This window comes from Triticum urartu, chromosome 7 (assembly GCF_003073215.2).
Source record: "Triticum urartu cultivar G1812 chromosome 7, Tu2.1, whole genome shotgun sequence".
NCBI lineage: Eukaryota > Viridiplantae > Streptophyta > Magnoliopsida > Poales > Poaceae > Triticum > Triticum urartu.
Window position 1 is genome coordinate 493,455,696 of NC_053028.1, and position 5,799 is coordinate 493,461,494.

Below are 5,799 nucleotides of genomic sequence, written 5' to 3' on the forward strand. Positions count from 1 at the left end.
CACATCGTCTGGTTCCTCTTGATCTTCAGCAGCTTCACCCGTTGCAGCATCATTGGGCACATCGTCTGGTTCCTCTTGATCTTCACCAGCTCCCCCCGTTGCAGCATCACCGTATTCAGGGGGCACATAGTTGTCATCGTAGTCTTCTTCTTCGCCGTCTTCCATCATAACCCCTATTTCTCCGTGCCTCGTCCAAACATTATAGTGTGGCACGAAACCCTTGTAAAGCAGGTGGGAGTGAAGGATTTTCTGGTTAGAGTAAGACCTCGTATTCCCACATTCAGTGCATGGACAACACATAAAACCATTCTGCTTGTTTGCCTCAGCCGCATCGAGAAACTCATGCACGCCCTTAATGTACTCGCGGGTGTGTCTGTCACCGTACATCCATTGCCGGTTCATCTGCATGCATTATATATAATTAAGTGTCCAAATTAATAGAAGTTCATCATCACATTAAAACCAAAGTGCATACATAGTTCTCATCTAACAACATATAGCTCTCCAGAGCATCTAATTAATTAAACCATACATTGAAACTATGTAAAACATTTCAATGCGAAAACAAATGCGATCATAATCGCAACCAAGGCAACAATTGATCCAACGGCATAATGATACCAAGCCTCGGTATGAATGGCATATTTTCTAATCTTTATAATCTTCAAGCGCATTGCATCCATCTTGATCTTGTGATCATCGACGACATCCGCAACATGCAACTCCAATATCATCTTCTCCTCCTCAATTTTTTTTATTTTTTCCTTCAACAAATTGTTTTCTTCTTCAACTAAATTTAACCTCTCGACAATAGGGTCGGTTGGCATTTCCGATTCACATACATCCTAGATAAATAAAATCTATGTCACGTTGGTCGGCATAATTTTCATAAACAATAAATGAACCAATAGTTATAAAGATAATATACATACCACATCTGAATCATAGACAGGACAAGGGCCGACGGGGGCGGATACCAAAACCATCGCACTATATAAGATGCAATAATAAATGTAAGAAAATGATACAAGTATCTATCTAAACATACAAGTAAGAATATTTTTCCTTTCAGAAAGAAGATAAGAACAAGAGGCTCACCACGGTGGTGTCGGTGATGAGATCGGCGCGGGTGATCGACGGCGGTAAAGACGGGGACGGGGCGTGATGGACCGCTAAATCTAGACAAATCTCGAGGAGAATGGAGCTTGGAGGTCGAGCTTCGAGAGGAGAAAGCTTAAGTAGTGTGGCTCGGGCATTCCATCGAACACCTCATGTGCATAGGAGGTGAGCTAGAGCACCACAAAGCCCTCTCCCCCTCAGCCAGAAAAAACAGAGCACTGTGCTCTGCTCTTGCGCGAGGGGGTATATATAGGCACCTCATTGGTCCCGGTTGGTGACATGAGCCGGGACTAAAGGGGAGCCTTTGGTCCCGGTTCAAGCCACCAACCGGGACCAATGGTGGTGGGCCAGGAGCGAGGCCCATTGGTCCCGGTTCATCCCACCAACCGGGACCAAAAGGTCCAGATGAACCGGGACCAATGGCCCATGTGGCCCGGCCGGCCCCCTGGGCTCACGAACCGGGACCAATGCCCACATTGGTCCCGGTTCTAGACTGAACCGGGACTGATGGGCTGACCCGGCCTGGACCAAAGCCCTGTTTTCTACTAGTGTATGTCTACAAGAAGAAGGTTGTGTAGTAGACATCAACTGCTGATGAAACAATAAACACACAAATAGAAGCCGGTCACCTTTGCAGTCTCTCTTAAGACTAACTAGTTGGAGAAGATTAGGCTCGGAGTTGGATGAGGAGGATAGAGCAAAACCAATCTCCCTTTGTGCAGTCGCACTGAAATGTAGAGACGTTGCCCGTGTGACATTTTAGTACAACCGCACAAAACACTCTTAAGAAAAAAGTGATTTGTGTAGTTCACCAAAAGGTCGCAATAGCAACGAGGTGAAATGGATAGCCCTGTTTGCAAAAAAGAGGTAGAAAGGAAACAATTACTGGCCAATAACAGTTGATGACACATGCGGCGACAAAAAAGAAGCATATTCCTTGTCCTAAGGGGAGATAACAACACAGTTGTGTTTGTCTAAAACGGTGTGAGGACGAGAATGCAATATGGAAAGTACGTCGGACGAGCTACGTTTTGGGCAAAGAACTATGGAAGATCCACATGCAGCGATGTAGGAAAACGGGCAGTGGAGCAAGGCCGGAGGGGATACCTGGAGGTCGTTGGGATGTAACTAGGTGAGCGGCGGCGGGCGGAATCTGCGAGCAGGTGGCGTAGGCCCTGCCGCGCCGGAGCTTGGTTAGAGAGAATGGCGTGTACCGCAGATCAGGACGTGCTGCCTCGGCGCCGTCGAACAGAGAAACGATGCACTTCCTCCCTTTCCCCCGGCGGACGGGATGCGGCCGGATCAATGACCAACGGTGAGAGAGAGAGGCCGCCGCACTCCCTTTCCCCCGGCGGACGGGATGCAGCCGGATCAGTGACCAACGGTGAGAGAGAGAGAGGCCACCGCAACCTTGTGTGAGATACTCTGAAGAGCGACAAACCAGGCAGGCAGGCTCCATTGTATATAGTGAGCGGACTACCTTTTTCTCCATAAAAATCGTTTTATATTCTGTGTATGTGCCATTGAGCGATATAACTTTATTTAAAAATAACGCGGCAACGCGTCAAGTCGAACTTTGTTTCGTGCACGCGTGGTACACGACCTCCCTAGGTAAACAACCGCTACAGGCATTCAAATTAGCACGTGGGCTGCCATTTCATAAAGAAATGAGCTCCACCGTGTACCCGCGCGGGTGTGGCTGGGCACGAAGCGTGAGTACGTGCACGGTGCACCTATTCTCTTCTTGTATACGTACACCACCTACGTGGGGTTGTGTGAGAGAGATACAAACCTAGAGAGATATAGTGTGTGGGTTCTTGAGAGTTTTTTTTTTGGGGGGGGGGGGGGGTCAATCAAAAAATGTAACATATGCAATGTGTGTGAAATAGGGTCCTGGATATAACATATACTCCCTCTGTTCCAAATTACTTGTCTTAGATTTGTCTAGATACGGATGTATCTAGCACTAAAATGAGTCTAGATACATCCATATCTAGACAAATCCAAGACAAGTAATTTAGAGCAGAGGGAGTATATAGAGGGGGTGATCCACGAGAAGAGAGTGGAGGTATCATCGACTTGAGGTGTCCATAGAATCGAAGAGAGGGATTATGTGTGTGTGTGCGCATGTGCGATCGATAAAGAGTGCCATCGAATTTGTGTGACCCACGTCAAAAATATAGAGTGGCTGGCCTACTAGAACGTGAGATGGGACATGTGCAGTTTGTCTCTGTGGCATGGATACCTACCTGCAGCGCTCGACTATCGGTGTGTGGTGGGGGGAGAGGGAGGCCCAATTAACTATAGAGGTACAATGGCTGGTATATGTGTGGAGGAGGAGAGAGGCCTACCTCATGTATTAAGGAGATTGATCTGCCTCATGTATTAAGGGAGACCGATCGACATCCATGCATATGTGCAGGAGAGGAATAAGGTTGGGAGAGAGACAGAGCTAGAGTGTTGGAGGGGGTGGTAGTGGAGTTGCTTCTAACAAATGGTGGGATAGGCTTGCTAGACAAACGGAGGGCATGCCCGCAATATCAATAAGAGAGGAGATGGCTGCTTGTTGTCTGTGCACGTGCGTGTGAGAGACGGGTCAGGAGGCATGCACGAATGATGAGGGGGGGACTATGTGGCTGTGGTAAGCAGATGTAACTACATGGGAAGATCAATCGTCCTTTGTTAGAGAAAGGAGAGACATAACTTGTGAGGTACGTCGATCGATGGGGGTAGTTAAAGTCGATCTAGGTATATGTTGGGAGATCGATCGGTATACATGCATGTGTGTGCTAGAAGCAAATGAGGCACGCGGAGAAGGATAGAGAGAGAGGGATGCATGTAGGAGGTGGTACGAGAGGCATACTATATCGAGGGGGGAGGAGTGTGCGAGTACGAGAACGATGAAAAGAGTGGTGGGAGTGAGGCATGGACGGTGACAAGAGAAGATGGGAAGCTTTGTGTTTGTGCTAGGCACACCTGGCTAGAGAGGCATATCGATTGATGAACGACCTAAAGTGAAAATACGAATTTGCGCGATGGAGCTAGAGAATGCTGAGGGAGGGTGAGAGGGATGCGGGCGTGTGCATGCACAAGAGAAAGTTAGCGCTAGCTACAAAGATAAGAGGGTTGTGTGGGTGTAAAAGACGAATAGAGATCATAAATACTTCATTATAAAAAGTGAATTCGGATATTTGAAGAATTTATCATAGTGTTTCAAACCGACGCATGTGTGAATATATATAACTGTGATACACATGGTGTGGTTATGAACATGTTATACTACATTTAATATATTTTATCTCTACTCTTATAAAAAACGGAGTTGTTGATGATGGTGTGCCTGCCATCCTGCATTATAGGCCATCTGATTTATATCTGGCGGATAGAAAGGAAACTATGATGGTTGAAGTTGGCAACAATCATGATTGTAGATTCTTATTGAAATAGAGAAACGAATTCAAATTTAGTTCGAATTGCAGCGGTAGTATAGACATTTGGAATGCACTAAAATGTTGGTATGAGTAGGTTACATGCATTATACAGCAAGCGAAAAAATTTAATCGGACATAACATGGATTCATACTCCCTCCTTCCATCTATATAGGGCGTAATGAGATTTTTAAGACCGCCTTTGACTATTGACAAGATTAATAGTACATGACATGCACAATGTGAAAATTATATCATTGAAAGAACCTTTCACAAACGAATTTAGCGGTGTGCTTTGTGTAAGTTGCATGTCATATATCATTGCTCTAATATTTGGTCAAAGTTAGCATCGAAAAACGCATTAGGCCCTATATAGATGGAAGGATGGAGTAGCTTTGAATAGCATTTGTATAGTAAAATGGGGCAAGACTCTCTCTTTGTGTGGTGTGAATAGTTTTATTTTTTTCATTTTCTTTTTGGTTGAGGGAAGTGTGAATTGATTTGGTACGTACAAGTACAATATTACTACACGTTAGGCTTGTCCCTAAAATTCAACCCGCGTCTTGTTATATCCCGAAAATTCAGATATCGTGCTCCCAAAACTGGCGCCTTCACAACCCGCGCCTTGCTATCCCAAAATTACAACGTGCGCGAAAAATCCCTCCAGTTGCCAAATCCCGACACGCGAAATCCCCCTTCTAACCATGAGCCGAAAGGGCCGCTAGTTCAAATCAGTGGGGGGTACTTTTGTAACACACCCTACAATTTGGACAAGCGCGTCCCTATGTCATGCTTCACCCCCTCCCATCGCCCCCTTTTCGCCATTCGAAATCCCAAGCCGCCATAACCTCTCCGCTCCAGCCGCGAAACCCCACCCTCCTCCATCCGCCACATCACCGCTGCCCAGCCGGAGCCTCTTCCCTGATGACGTCGTCCACCGCAATAGCTCGACGTCCCTCTTCCACATCCCCGGATGAGGATCCATCGTCCATCTCGCCATCCCGCCGGTTTAGCCGTCCCGTCCTCCACCTCCAAGGAGCTGCTTCGACGATCGCCTCGTCTATCGCGGATGCTCCATCCCCATAGCGCCGCCTTAACCTGCTCCACCGGAACCGCAGCATCCTCACCGACTCCTCGGACGAAGCCGAGGCCTACTCGGTGCCACCAAAGAGGTTGTACACCCATCGCATCGCACCTTCTCCTTAACTCGACCTCCCCGCTCCGATGGTGCTCCATCCCGCACCGCCATGG